Below are 16301 nucleotides of genomic sequence, written 5' to 3'. Positions count from 1 at the left end.
TTTTTTGTAATTCAAGTCATTTCCAAATTGGGCAGCCCTCCTGGTGTATTTTCAGACAAACACAGTGTGCTCAGAAAATGTGTTGTTTGGAGCAGCACGAGCATGAACACAAGGGCGTCACATCACCCGGAGACAGAGTGGAGATCACATTCTCCATTTCTAAGAAGCTCAGGTTGATAAGGGGGAATTGCTGAGATGTCTGTGAAATTAGTAAATGGCCCTACAGATCTCCCAAGGGAAAAACATGGCCCCTGTGGAGAAAAAGGGGAATATTCTTATTAACTTCAGTTGAGCCAGCAATATAAATGGGTCCATAGAGACTTACGTTCCTTTCAGAGAGAGGGGAAAGAGGGCAAATATTTTTTAACTATCACTCAGCTGTTTCGGAGAAACAGCAGCTGTAAGGTCTGAAAGAGGTGGACAAAGCAGTATTTTCCTGGAACCAGCCTGCTGCCGTGCCCCTGAGGAAGGCTGGTTGGAGCCACATGTGTGCCACCAGCATGAAGTGTCTGGGACATGTCTCAATGCACATGACTTCTCCCATTGGGATCAAACACGAGGGGTCAGAACAGGGCTCCCTGGGAAGCAAATTTTGGGATCATGATCATGGTTTTGCAAAAAGAACAGCAACCACCAGCCTCTCTAATTCCTCTTGTTGACCTCAGTAGGAGATCAATGCTTCTGAAGACCAGACAGGTGCTTGCAATAAGCTTCCAGAGCCTCCCCACCAGGCTCCGGGTGGAAATTTTGGCTCAGATATATGTTTGCAAGGTATTTCAAATGTTACATTTGAAACCAGTTAACACAGGGTCACTGCCTGGTATTGTGAGGTGCCCTGTGGGATTTGGCCGAGTCGAAAGGTGTCTGCGCACTTGCTGCTGGGCTGTCATTCTCCCTCCATTGGCAGCTGTGGTGACAAACATCCAGTTGAGCTATTTCAAGGGTATTTTTCCACATCTGTGAGCACCAGGCAGATTAATCTATTGCTTTCCTTCCCACCCCCCTGTAAGCCATTTTATGACCATCAGACGGTTTACACCTGAGAAGCAGCCTTGCCTCCTGCAAGCGCTGCTCTGCGGTGCTCAACATTTGCCCCTCAGCATGTATCGAATATCCCTCTCCTTGTCAGCAACATGAGTAAAACAGACAAGCTGGTGGAGAAAATATAAATCAAAAACCTCCACTGAAGGGCAGGTTTTTGCCAGACCTTTTCATGGGTCTGAGTCCCCAGCACGTTTGCTCGGGGGTGTGAAAGTCCCACTAAGCACCTGCTGCAAGGGCATCCCACCACCGGGCTGGGTTTAAATATGTGCAGGTGAGGTGCTTTTGTTGCACCCATGTCTCCCTGCCTGCATTGGCTCAGCACTACATGGGGAAGGGTCCCAGGATGGCTCCAAGCCCGTGGCCAAGACCCGATCCTGGAGCTGGGAGCCTGGGGCTCAGTTTCTAGCTTGGCCACAGGCTTCCTGTTTGGTCTTGGGCAAATCATACACTGCAAGGGCCACTCTCAGTTTGCTGATATTTTGAGAGAGCCGTGGTTTGGCAGGTGAACGAGCTGCATACGTATGTGGGGAGAGGAGGTTTTATTATTAGCGCTGGTCGAAACACAAGCGCTGGCTCCGTCTGCGTGCACTGCAGTTTTGCAAGCGTCTCAGTGTGGGGTTGGGAGGAGAGAACTCATCGGAGCATGTGTACACCTGGGTTTCATCCCTGCCTTGTGTGTAAATGGCAGCATCTCCGGGAAAGGAACCCTTGCCGATCCGAGCAGCCGTGAAACTAGTCCATCATCACGTATGTTCTCAGGAATGTGCGCTTGTGTGGGTCTCTGTAGACAGCCCTGATTCATCACCTCCAAAGCAATTAATAAACTCAGCTGGCCCTTCCCCAATATATTGAAAATGATTTGCAATTTGAGAGTGAGAGTCAGTGTTGTTTTTCACATGGAATCAGTTTAATTAATCACACTGTTTGAACAGCTGGGTCCGCCATGCATTTCTACTTGAGTTCAGCATTCCTAGAAAACTTGTCAAGTATGAATCAAAATAATACCATCTCCCTGCTTCCAATGATTAATCACATATCTCTCCTCATTGACACCTAAACATCAGCTAAATCAAAAGCAGCCTGCTTCCCCACCGTTGAGTTTGTGGCTACTTGCCAGTCTAGGATAAATTATCTAGAGAAGGATTTGAAAAGCTGTTGGTTTATCCTCAAACTTTTGTTATCAACGTCTGTTGCAATTTCACATGTATTTGTAGCCTCTAGGAGCCAGAGACTGCACAGGAAAAGTGTGCATTCCAAAATTAAGGATTTGTGGCACAGAATTAAAAAATAAAATTAATTTCTAGCATCTGGAAGGCCAAGTGAGGTATTTGCGGGAGGTCTCCAAAGGGCGTCTGAACAAAGGGCCAGAGCTGAAGAATATGACTTTGATTTCCAACATGAAGTCTGGTATGTCCCAAACATTTCTGTTTGCTTAAATCAAGACTTTGTCTTTGGGTTTTCAGCAGTTTGCTGATGCAGATGGTGGATCCTGGTCACTAATACCATATGTGTTCTGTGAGCTTGGGTCATCAGAGTTCATGCACAAAGTGGTAGCTGTGCAAGCAAGGATGAACACAGAAGAGGTGAATGCATGTGGGATTTTTCCATGAGTCCCTCCAGGTCTGGGAGGCTCTTGGCAAGTGGGTACAAGTTACAGCCCCCCCAGCCCTATGTAACAAACACCTGATTTTAAGAATGCAAAAGGGAAAGCTTCAGGCAGAAATGAGAAGTTTGGCTATTCAAGGGCAAAGAAGAATGCTTTGGGCTGTTTGAATTGTCTACACCAGTGGAGTCCCAGTATAGCAAGGTTCTTAGCAAATCCCCACTGCAGAAACCTGCTCCCAGCCCTGGGAGGGGTCATGGCTTGTTTTCCTCTTGCCATGCAAGGAGGCAGGAATATAGCATCAGGACTGAGCCTTGAGAAAGCAAAAAGAGGTTAGAAATAGCTGAGTCTTCCCTGAGGACCACCCAAGGGGAGCTAAATATGGAGGTTTTTTTAAGTGTGGTTGAGATCAAAGAAGAAAGGAGATTACATCCAATAAGGAGCTAAAAGGTAACATCTGGTCCTTTGCAGGGATCACCAACAGAAAAAGGCTTTCTCTGGAGAAGAAAAGTGTCCAGAGGAGCCTGTACTTCAGCATGACAGAGGATGCAAGCAGGAAAGTCAGGCTTGGAGATGTTGCTTTGATGTCTTCTTCTGGTCCCAGTATCTCTCCATGCTGCATGAGAAAAGCACCAGGCCTGGAGCTGTGGTCTCAGTCACTGCAGAGGCTGCCTTAACCCACCTGTGATCCACAGAGAAGTGCTACATGGAGGTACTTGAGTTGCCTTGAAGGGAGGAAAGTGCTGTCTAAAGGGAATAAATACTGTCCTGGTGCTGCCTCATCCCTGTCACAGTGTTACAGGGCCAGGACAAGGCAACACGCCCCACCTCCAGGCAGCACAGCATCCTCCAGGGATGGACCCATGAACAGACAAGTCCAAGGCTGCTCCCCTACCCTCTTCTCACTGTAGGCTTCCTTGACAGTAGTGACATTACACCCATCCATTCCTCCTGAATGAGTCCTTCCCCATGTCTCCTATTTCCATGGGAAACACTGTAAAAGATGGCAGTCGAGGGTGAGGGCAGGCTTTGGTCCTCCCTGGGCTCACTGTGAAAGGCTCTGATGGGAGGCCATCAATCCGCCCTGTCACCAGGGATGCCAATTAACCAGAGTAAAGTGCCTCTAGGCGATAAGCAAATCCAGTCGTTGACCTTCCGAGGATTGAACGATAGCAGGACAAGTCCTTAACTTGACAGCTTAGTGGGCAACACATGATGAGTCCCTGTTGCCAGAGCCCAGCTAGCTTTTCCCAAAGGTTTCCTGTCTGCTTTTTAAGACCGTGGTGCAATAGTTTGGTGGTGATTTTGTTAATTCTTAAGGAGTGGAAAAGGGTGGGTGTAATTTTCTCATGATCATTGTGTTTTTCCATCCTTGCCATCCACTGACCCATCTGCAAGGGCCTTGCCACAATTTCTGGTAGAGCAGATGCCTTACAGGCTTTTGAATAGAGACATACAAGTATGGTTGCCAGAATATGTATGTTAAATCTCCTGCCAGGGTTTTATCCTTAAGTGTGCTGTTGGGTGACATTCCTTGGTTTGCTGCAAATGTATTAAATACCAGATTGCTGCAGCAAAAATTAGCCCTCAAAAAGAATCACACCTCACTGTCATGTGATGGTGTTCAAAGTACCCAGGCAAACCCGGCTTGCTCTGCAAATCCTTCAGGAGCGCCCTGTCATGCTATTTAGCTGCCTGGGATTGTACATGGCAGCAAAGGGAGGGAATAATCTGTCCTGTACATCTATTGTTGGCAGGAAAAGCAATCCTGGATTTATCTTGCAGCAAATTCAAACTTTCTGACAGGGATGATAACAAAGTCAAGATGGGAGTATCTGGGGAGGATGTGGTGTCTCCATCACCAGGTGGAGCTGGTTCTGCCACGGGGCAGTATGATAGAGGAGACCTCTGGAGTCCTCCCAGCCCTGGGACCCACACATCTGTGCACATGAAGGATGTGATGATGAAATCATTTTGTGGTTCCCTCAGGCTTCTCACCCACAAATTCCCCCCATCAGGTCCCACTTCTTCTATACGTTTCTGGCAAGAAAATGCATACTTTTAAAAAATAAAAAAAAAAAAGAAAGAAAAAAAAAAGAAAAAGAAAAACCCTGGGTTTGCTCTCCATAATGATACCAGATAGCCTGCCAACAAAAGCACAAACCCTGAAATGGATCTAGTTCTTTTCCCACATTTTTCTAAATATAAGGTCTGAATAGCAGCTCCAAGCTCTCACTTGGAAAGAAAGCTGCAGCCCAGTCCTGGGGCTTAACTCAGCAGGGAGATGATTGTCTCCAGTGGTACCTCAAGATTGCAACCCAGCTGGGGGGTTTCCCTGCAAGGTGCTGCTGGCTGAGCTGCTCCATCAAGGTGGAAGCACGTGGGCAGCTGTGTAGGGCCAGCTCAAGCCAGCAGCAGCACGTGAGAGCTAGTGGGAGACCTTTGTTGGGATAACAGATGGAGCAAACCCAGCCAGGTGCTGGAATCCCTGATACGTCTGGGTAGACTAGGCCACCAAGGGTACTTGCAACCAGGTGAGCAGCCACTGCTGACCTCAGATTCCTCCTCGGGGGCTACCTGCTGGGCTGTATTTTGATCACATCCCAAAGTTGCCTACTGGCATCCTTATGAATTGTCTTCAAAAGAGCAATAGGGAACTCCAAGTCACACAGTGGAGCCAAGCAGTCATACTGCCTACATTAGGCATTTCTAGTAGACTCTTTCCAGTCTCCCTTTCCACTGCTTGGATTGCAACAATATATTTTTTTTTAAAATGAATTAAGTAAAGATAGAAGAAAAATATAACTTTGAGAAGTGATTTTTCTTCCACTTGCCCACATGCAGTTCATCCCCTCGGGTCCAGGATGGAGACCATAGAGATTACAGCCCAGATGAGCACAGGTATCTAGAGGTTATAAAGGTCCTGACGAGTTCAGCAGCATTTAGGGCCAGTGCAATCCAATGCATGCTGTAGAAGACCAGGATACATGCATTTCTGATTTCTTCAGCTCTCTTTAGATGTTGTTGAATTACTTGTGCCCTGCCTGGGGCATTCTGGGGCAGGCATATTCACTCATGGGAGGTACAGCTGGAGATGGGAGCATCACAGGCAAGTTCAAGGCCAGGTGGGGCATCTGACTGAAATGAGCAACCTTCTTAGTGGATTGGTGTCCCCATTAAAACCTGAATATTTGTGTGCTTTCAGCTGCACTATCCTCCCATAGACTGCAAGGCTGGGTTGTCTTCCACCTACAATTTCATCATGTCCTTTTCAGACTCTTTCCCAGGGCTTGGATTGCATTACGTTTACAGTATCATCCACCACCTCCCTTTCAGGTTGTTCGCATGTGGTCCTTTTGCTCCTTCCAACTCCATTGCCTTGGCAGGAGCTGAGGAGGTTGGAGATGCCATGGCCCTGGAAACACAGACCACACAAACCCCAGCTTCTAGCTCTGGAAGGGTGGAATGCACCAAGGAAGCCTAAAGAAAGCCTTCTCAGGTGCTGGAGGTGGGAGTGACATACACCTGGGGATCCCCACTGAACTTGCCCCCAAGCCAGTGCCACCCTCCCAGGTGCTTCCTCAAACCATGCTAAAACAGTCAAACACTGTCTGCTAAAAGAAATTATCTTTTCCTCAAATGACCTTTTGGAAAAGGTCACCATTTTGGAAACTGGCATTTTTTTCAAAAGGCATTGGAAAACACTGATTATTATTTTTTCCCCCACTCCATTTTCATTTTTTCCCCTCATTCTCTTTTTTTCTTTTCCATTTTCAGTGTCTGGATCCTCTGGTCCTCCCAGTAAATGAAAATGTTCCTTGGAGCAGGAAGCTGCAGGGATGTGTCTGGGTGAAGCCTCCCAGGGATGTCTGGCCCTGAGCTCGGTGGGAACGGATGCTCATTCACTCGGAGCAGACTTTCTTGTGTGGCAGTTGCTGAAAAGTGCCTGGTATCTGCCTGCGCTGTTTCAAATGTAAGTCATTCAAAACATTCCTTGTGTTTTTTAGCTCATAAAACTGCTGAAGTACATCCTGTACAGTGAACAAATTACTCAGCTTTAAGCAGATATTTATGCTAATTATCCATGGGAAGCTGTTTCTGTCATTGTAGTTTTTCATCTGCTGGCATAATATTCGAAAGGTTTTATGTGGCGTTAACTATCAGCAGTAAAATCCCCTGAAAGTAACATGAGAAGGAAGAATCTGCTCTGCATACATTTATTTTCTTTAAATGTTCTTGATTTGCCATCTATGACATGAAAGAGTTTATACTCAGCACCCTCTCCCCATCACTACAGAAGCATTATCTCCTTGCTTGCTCTTGCTTCAGTTTATTTACCGAAGAATATTCATATTTTGTAAATCCCAGGTATTTATTCCCATGATTATTTTGGCATGGTGCATTTTGAGGATGTTTGCTTTGTTTTAAGCAAATCCTTTTTCTGCCTTTGAAAAGCAGAGCACTAGTAAAAACAAAGGCAACAGCAATATTTGTTAATGTAAGTCCACGCTCCTAAAATATTTATTCTTTTTTCATATGAAGAAGATTAAATGCTTGCAAAATTCTACAGACACATGCACATATTTGACCCAGAAGGACGTCTCTTGGGATTTGTAACAGCAAATGTGTGTTGAACAAAACGTCTTGGCCCTGCGCAAACTTACTTTGTGTTCTAAAAGCCAAAAACTTCATTTTAGCATGACCTTAGAAGAATAGTGATACTTTTAGTATTTCCTGGTATTTGGTGCAAGGAATGTTTTTATTTGAATGCAGATGTCATTTGGTTTACAGGAAGGATTTGGTAACATGTCCATGCCAGTACTGCACTTATCCCAAATTTCCTGCTATGGAGGAAGAACATATGTCAAAGCTCACTGTTTGTTAAATTGAAAAGATTCAGTACACCAGAAGCTTCTCTTCTAAACATTGTGACTTTGTGCAATTTACAGAATGTTCTATCTCCATTAAACAATAAACCCTTGACCTCTGGAGCTGGCTTTCAGGATCCTGCTATTTGAGAAGGTAGACATAATGGATGGCAATAATAAATGAAAAGTTCAAGAGGTTAAGAAAAACTGTTTAATTATTTCTCTAGAGCGTGGGCTGCAGAAGAATTGCATATCTGCCTTCTCTCTTGTAGAAACCCTGCAAGGAATGACTCCGGCAGTGCAGCTCGGGCAGGGTATAAAGCAGGTTGCTGGCCCTCAGCTGTGTTTATGAACAAATGGTCTCTAGATACTCTTCCATCCCTGAACCTTTCAGTTTTCTGTGAGTTAACTCCCTGCCAGCAGCGAGCCTGTGCCAGCCCCAAAAACCTCAGCATCTGTTTTGCAAGGATCTTTTATTTGTTAGCATGTGAAAGCTATTGCTCATGTGTGCTTCCCAGCTGTGGTGTACTTGGGCTTGGTATCTTTAAAGAAATCTTTGCCTTATTTGCTTGTTAAACTCAGACACACACAAAGCAGTGCGTTCTCCTCTTGTTATGTGAGCCTGTAACACAACCTCTGCTAACAGGTCACCATTCCCTGCCTTCCTCTATGGTAAAGCAAATCCAGGACAAACTTCACCATGACAAGAAAATCGGTAGGCTTTTCCTTCCTCACCTTGAACAGACATCTCTTTTTTACCCTCCTGTTTGGTTCCTGTCACATTGCTTGCTGCATTTGATTACTACAGGCTTTATCATGGGACTGAAAACCCTGAGCTAAAATCATCATCCAGTTATGCAAGTCACTGTACAAACACCCAGCAAGAGAAAGGCTGCTTCAAAAATATCCACAGCAGGGCAAGGGAAGAGACAGGGATGGGGGGTTGTGTCCAAGGTAACCAAGCACATCCAGGGCAGAGCCCCAAATAGGAGCCTGCTCTTGAGGTCTGACCCTTGGCCACCCGCCCAGGAGCACCGCCTTCTCTTGGACACCCCATGACCTCTGTTGTGATGTCCCTTGGGAGGTCTTCCACTTACATAGAGTGTGGCAGGACACAGGTAAGGGGATGGATGCAGCAGTAGGGTTACCCAAGGAGGAGATGCAGCCTTTCTCCCATTGGGACACAGAGCCCTGTACTGCTATGGGAGGGACCACCCTGGTAGATCTCCATCAGTTTCCAAGGGCAAACAGTCTGCTTTGAGCTTACAGCTTGCCACACAAGACATGGTTAAGGACACAGTTCAGTGGTGGACTTGGCAGTGCTAGGTTAACTGTTGGACTCGATGATCTTAAAGGCCTTTTCCAATCTAAATGATTCTATGATTCTACATCCGACACCCTTTTTTTCTGTCTTGCATGGCTTGAGGTCACTTTTGAGGGTGATTTGGAAAGGGGGAGTCATCATTTAATGCTGGGCCTGGGAGATGGAGCAGACCTTCCTTTGAGGTAAACCAGCTTGTACATGTGACCTCTAAGATGCTAGATGAATCTGCACTGTCTAGAAAGCTGGCCAAGGGCTTTTTATGACAGCTTTTGAAAGGACTTTAAAAGCTTTTCACATTCACTTTCTCCTTCTAAATGCCTTGATCTACAACTTACACTATCAGGAGTCATTTTCCTAAGATGTGCCTGGTGCAGAAAGCATGGCTTGACTTTGTTCTTTCTGAAAAAGTTCCCCCAAATCAGCTTTCCCTCTGCCTACTCTGTTGGGTATGAAAGCATCCAAACGTAAGCCTCTGGTCTCCCCACAGCACCGTCAAGCGGGTGGGAAACGAGACGGCAGGTTGTGACCCTGATGGGACCCGCTCTGTTTAAATAAACAGTCCAGGTTTCATGTAATATTATACTCCACCATGAGCCCTGGAACAATAACAGTGCGGGAACCACTCGCATGACTTCGCTGGGATACATCAACAAACAGAAGGAGCAGTGAGCATTGGTGGCTCATGCTGCAGGTTGCGTGGAACATGCTCTCGGTCTGCCACCAGATAAGCAAAGAAGTTTTCCAGAACCACCACCTGTACAGCATGGAATAAAAAAGTTTGAGACAGAAGATTTTTTTGGCCCGAGGTAAGTTGTAAGAAGTACACAGGGTCATGGTTTCCAAGCATAGAAATTAGGCAAAACAGTCTTATGGCAATGGAGGGGGTCATCCCCAAAATGTCTTTGCAAGCAGTATCCTTTTGCACTGCTGAGCTAGTGATGCAGCCTCCTGCTCAGGTTTGGTTTTTTTCCAAGGGGGAGCTGGTTTTGGTCCATTAGCTAAAGTGAGATGCTGCAGCCATGGCCTGTAGGTGATGAACTCCCCCCAAAAAAGTCCATGGAGGTTGGAGATATCATGAAGTGAGAATGTAATTTGTGTACAGGACATGGGAGCTCATCCTGGCAGAATCACCGAAGCTGAGGATTTTCTCCTCTCTGTCATAGTTCTGGAGTACGTGTCATTTTCCTCACACTAACTTCTTCTAAGAGAAAGCCGTGGGATTTTGAGCTCAGTCTTCCTTGGTAAATTCCCCATCAGCTAATGACTAAAATAACGATTCCCCACCCTGTCCCCTCCCTTCCCCTTGTGGGTGTGGTGGGGGAGCAGTCAAAACCTCTCATTTCCGCTCAAGAAGGTATAAGGAAGAGCTTTGGCTCACAGCAAAAGCTGTCCCTGCTTGACCTGGCTGCGGCAGTATCTGACCCTTTGGCCTGGGAAGGTTCAAGGAGACTGAACAGGATCATGCCTAAGACCCTCCCTTGCATGCTGCTGGTCACGCAAGCTGGCAAGCCCCAGGCTGGGAAACATTCACTGCATCCCACTCCAGGCATTCTTGAGTACCTCTTGGCTCCACGCCACCAGGGCAGCTCCACATCCAACCGGCATCTCGCCAGCACCCATCCAACTGCACCACAGAGCAGCTTTGGGCCATGTTCAAACTACTCATTGCAGCTCCAGTGAGAGATTTAGGCAGTTGGACTTCCAAATGACCCAAGATCCTTCCACCTTTCCCTGTGAGTAATGTGTGCTATACCCTCAGTACTCCTCTCTGGAGTACCTCCAAGTGCCCCATCTGACCCAAAGCCCAGACAGTATTGCAGCAGTGGGGACAGCCCAGGGGACCTGCCTGGCTTACAGATCTCACTCCTAATTATATGTTGTGACACTAATGACTTTGCTCAGCTTGTGGTTCTTCCTTGTGTTTGCACAGTTGCAGATTATGCGTATTGATTCATACCCAGTTTTTCAAGGCTCTTATTGCCCACAATGAACAAAATTATGCTTGTGTTAGGAAAGACAGAAGGCCAGGGAGTGTCTGAGATGCTTGCTGCTCCATGAAATGCAAGGGGAGGATGAGTGAGTCTGCTGTGTATGTCCACCTGAGTGAGCTCCCGGATTGTGGAAGCATTTCAGCCTGCCCAATACCTGTGGTTCACTTTTCCTGTCCAGTGACTTTGTAGGAATCTGGGATAGACCAATTACAGGTGTGCCAGAGCAATGTGCATGTCCCTGTAGCCCCAGCAGTATGGCCTTTACACTCCTCCACCCCATGGAGAGGATGAGGGGAAAGAGGGTGTACTGCTGTGGGCCTTTCCAATGGCGAGCATGGCCAAGCCTTCACAGCCCCTTTGCTCTCTTTGCAAACCAAAGCTAATTTGGCCTCCAGCCTAAGGCGACCAGCTGATGTGAGGTTCCCCTTCTACTCAAACCCAAATCCTCAGGCAAAAAAATATTCTTCCTCATGTCAACGTCATCAACTGCAAGCTCTCTGTCTCCAAAGCTCCTCAGGCAGCTTTCCCATCACCGTAGGCCAACAGGTACAAGCGAAGGCAACAACCAAAGAAAGCCCTGAAGTCACTGGTCATCCTGAAAGCAAATGGCACATATTAAGCTTCCTCTCAGGAGATTTTTCTTTTACTTTCTGTTAGTGAGGGAGACTCTGAAGCATACAAGAGACACGGCTGGGGCAGGATATGGCTAAACTCCTAGGTTTTTTAGCTCATACCACATGTCAGCAATGATGTCTTCCTTCTATAAAACCACCCTTCAGCCCAGCCAGGGGAGATACAGACCCACCAGGCTCATGGCTTTCTCTTTTAGAGTGACTCAGGTATTGCTAAGGGCCACAGTTTCGAAGGAATAGCCGACACCATATCTTGGCAATTTGAAGACAGCAAAGCAACCACCATGGCAAATTTTCTTCTTCTGTGAGTGCGTACAGAGGAGACTGGAGTCACCCCTTCCCTAAGAACCATCCCTTCTCACCTTTGCACAGCATCATCAGGACAGAGTTCTGGCAGCTTGCAGCTCTGCCGGAGGAACGAGGGGGAAGTAGGTGGCTCAGGAGGTACAAACCTCTTAGGGACACCCTGGCCAGAGAAAAGCCAATGAAAATAATGACTCATTTGACCCCTCACAAGACAGCCAGCACCCAAAGTTTTCTGCACAGTGTTAAAAAACACCACACACTGGCTTCAAATCATGTCAGCCATGCCAGACTCCCACCTGTTTATGTGGAAAACTTTATGCACCCAAAGCATGAAGTTTTTGAGGATAATATGTTGAGCGGATTAAGGTTTCTGTGTGCTTTAGTGCTGTCAAAAAATGGTTTCTTAGCCAACATAGGATGATGCGAGGAGGGCACAGAAAGTTTGAGTCTTCAGGAACTCATTTGCAGAGACTCTTTTGTCCCTTAGGCATCCAGAGACCTCTCACCTCCTGCCCTTCAGTGCACGGAAGCACTGCAGATTCAAGCAAGCTCTGGAGGATGAAAGAAAAGCCCCACTCCTGTACTGTTTTGTAGCTATGCCCTGGGGAAGAGCCTCGACTGAGGTACCCACTAACAACTGAGATTGAGAGGATGATGGGTACAAAAGCTGGCGCCTATGGCAAAATAGAACATTGACTTAGGTAAAACAGTGCAAGATGTAGGATCCTAAAAGCAGAAGAGCAGATGATTAGAGAGCCTGGTTAGGTAAGAAGGTATGCAAACTCTGCACAAAATGTTTGTGCACGAGGATGAAACACAAACATCCTCTTTCAGGAGAACTGCCCTTGCCAAGGAGCAATGTCAGGACTAGTGCTGGCTGGCTTTAAGCTAGGAGAAACTGGCTTGTCTGGAGAAACTGAGAAACCTACCAGGACAGAGGCAACAGCACTCCCAGATCCTCTGGAGCCTATGAATGTGGGAAATGGTGCAACCTCCCAGCCAGCTCTTGTGCAAGGGCATTGGGTGTCCTCATCCCAAACTTCAGTCTTCTTTGCTGCCATTTGAACGCTTGCCCCATATTCTGTCCCCTGAAAGGATGGAGAACAGAGCATTTCTTTCCTCTTTGCAGCCGCCTTTTATATATTTTTCCTTCAGCCACAGAACTGCAGAGTGGTTCAGGCTGGGAGGGCCTTGGCAGGTGTGTAGCTTAAACAGGGTCAGCACTGAAGTCAGATCAGTTTGCTCAGGGCTTTTCCAGTCACATGTAGAAAACCTCCAGGGTTTCAGTCTCCAGATTCCTGGATGGTATTAAGTCCCCTTTCTCTTCCCAGGCTGAACAAGACGTGATCCTTTTGCATCCCTATAGGATGTGCTCTAGCCCATCTTGGTGACCATCTGCTAAACTCAGTCCAGTTTATCAGCATTTCGCTTGTACTGGGGACCCAAACCCAGATGCTGCATCACAGCCAAGGTCTAATGAGTGCTCGTTAAATGGGAATCGCCACAACCTCTCACCTGCTCGCTGTGCTCCTGTTTTACGCTTCTCTCTTTACTTGTCACAATTTGCTATGGGTGCCTCAGCAACCAGTTAGAAAAGCTCCAGGCTAGAATAATTTCCAATAGCAGAATGCAGTTGCATTTCTCAAACCCAGAGCAAGAACTCACCAAAGAATAATAGTAAAAAATGATGTTATTTGACTGAAAAATACATGCCCCAATTACGAATTCTGGTGGTGAATTCTCTTGCTAGACAATCCATGCTGTGAAAGGCTAGGCATCCTGGGGACACTTGCACTAAAGCAATGCAATTCTTCTTTGATGTGTTCTGTTCTTGGAGATTGCTGTGTTGAACTCTAAGTTGATAGAGGTCCTGAGACTGCAGCAGTGAGTGACAGCTTTGTTAAGCTATGATTCATGACTTTGCTACCAAATTCTGATTAATGTTTCGTTCCAAACCCTCCTTGCCCTTGCAATATGCTGTCCATTAGCCTCTGCAAATATCTGCCTAGAATAACCTTCTTGCTGTGATAGAAGTTGTGTGATTATAGTTATCTAAACGTGTGAATAATTGGAGGTTATGCCATATTACATGCTTCATCAAGTTCTCTATTCAAGTCTCAGGGAAACATTTGAAATTCAACACTATGTCTCAATTATGCTTGAATTTCTGGCAAGGGAAAAAACAAGTCACTTTAATGAAGCTGTCAAAAACACATTCTGCTTTAAATTTCCTGGGACAATTGGACAATGAAACTTGTTCACTCAGTGAAGAGCTGCCTTCTCCTCATACTCTTAAGAGGCTCTTGAATTTATTGAATTTCTTTCTTGCTAAAGCTCTGAAACTAGATTTTATTAAAAAGAAGTTGTGCAGTAAAAGAGTAAGCTCTGTAAACAATAAATTCTGCACTGAAACATTTATCTCCATACAGTCTATATGGAAAGCAATGCTGGTTCTGTTGGGATGTGTAATGAGTTTGCACTGTGGTGATATTTGTAAATTATAGAAGAAATCAAATAGGTCTGTTGTTACAGCTCTGATGCAATAGTCTTGTTACTGAAAATGAGACTTTATTCTTGTGTGTGCTCTGGAGGACACGTTCTGTACTGGGACGCTGCCCCAGGCAGCTTTGTGCTTCAGGACTTTAATGGGGGACAAGCCTATCTACAGTCTAACAAATTCTTCTGAAATTTCAGGAGCAAAGAGCAAAGCATTATTGCTGAGTTATAGATGTCAATATTGGACACCATCATGGGCTCTCCAAGGGATTGCTGGACTTTTAACAGGGAAGCCAGACACCTAGCTGGTTTTTCTCCCAGTGATCACAGCCCTGCAAGCAGCAGGACAAGGGAAACTGGTACAAGCTGAAGCCCAGTGTGAGCACATACCAGCTGAGAGGTGGCTGGAGAAGTCCAAGAGGTTGTCCAGGAAGAGGTAGGAGGGGTAGGAGGATAGCGATAGCATCACCTCTTTAGCTTGTTCTGCCCCTATTTCTAGTGACAAACTGGTTTGGGACTAGGAAGTCACCATTGAGCTTGTCGTGATAACAGGTAGATGACATTACCAGAAAAAACCCTTTTCTTTTAGGACAGTATTGAGGAGTTTTTCTTTGCACAGCGTCTCCATGGAGTGGAAGCTATCTGCATATCAGCTTCCTGCTCAGTACATTGGGGCTGTAATTTTGTGAAGGAGAAAGGCTGCTGCTCCATCATAACGGGGACCAGGCAAGGACCTGTCCATGATCATTAATTTATGGGCTGTATAAGGTAACACAGGGCAGGAGCATCAGTGGTGACAGAGTAGGAGTGGTGGGTAATGCTTTATGCCCTTGCTCTGTGTGTGCTGAGCAGGGGCCACCAGCCTTGTCCACGGGTCTGGAGGGATGGCTGTGCAATACCATGTCACCCAGGAGATGATGGCAAGGCCAAGTCCTGCGCCTGCCCTGGGGCTTACTCAATGTATCAGACAGCTACACCACTGGGACTGGCGTGACCAGGGTCATCTCCTTGCAGCCTCTGTGCCCTGCTCTCATGCTGGGAGGGCAGGCTGGCAGGCTCAGTGGCAAGTGCACAACCTCACAGCATGCCAAAGCATGAAATCATCTTTCATAGGGACAGTAGCCACACGGGTCATGGCTTTTCCACACCTTCCCCCTCTTTGGATCCTTCCCTTCTTCTCTTGGGGTGCTCCCTGCTGAAAATCCCACAGTGAAGGTCCCCTCTCCAACAAGGGGCTGGCCATAACTGCAGCCATACTGCTTCTTGCTGCAGCAGTGGCAGAAAAAACAAGGGAGTGAAAGGCTGCAGAAAAATCGTTGCAAGGTGAATGACTGAATACAAACCAAGTGTATTTATCTTTCCCGAAATACCGCAAAATACATCCAGGCTTGGCCTACAGTGAAAGCACAAACAGTGAAGAAATCTAAAGTGTGCAGATGCATTGCATACCAGCGTGGAAAAGTGACAGCAAGACAGGGCCAAAACAGGCCAGCCACACTCCCTTGGGAGTCTAGGAAATAAGTGAATCAAAGAGGGCTTGGGGCCAAAACAGGCCAAAAAAGGATCCCTCAGGAGTCCAGGAAATAAAATGAATCAAAGTGTGTTTGGGGCTGATATAGGCCAACCACAATCCCTCTGGAGTCCAGAAAATGAGTTTAAGTGTTGTGCGGGCCAAGACAGGCTATTAAACTTTCCCCCACCACCGAGCAAGTCAGCTGTGAACTAAAGGAAGTGGGGCCATTCTGCCTTAGTATGGACAGGACCCCAAAGCACATATCAGCAGCCTTCTGCTCTGCCAATTCCCCTTCTGAATCATGGTGCCTCAAGATGCATGGCTGATGCTTTGGGCTAGTTACCTCCTGTCCGGGACCTTCCCTCTGTAAATTCTTTTTAAACTTTCTGTAGTCCCTTAATGAGCTCCTCTGCCGCCTTCCAGCATTGCCCTGGAGGGTCAGCTGCAGATGTTTGGGGCCAAGAGTTGTCCTGGCATTGGTCTGCTCATGGCAGGCCATGGCCTGGGGCACTGTTGACCATGCT

This window comes from Falco punctatus (genome assembly GCF_963210335.1).
Source record: "Falco punctatus genome assembly, chromosome: 7".
Taxonomy (NCBI): Eukaryota; Metazoa; Chordata; class Aves; order Falconiformes; family Falconidae; genus Falco; species Falco punctatus.
The sequence above is the reverse complement of the archived record's forward strand: the minus strand, read 5'-3'. Positions refer to the sequence as shown.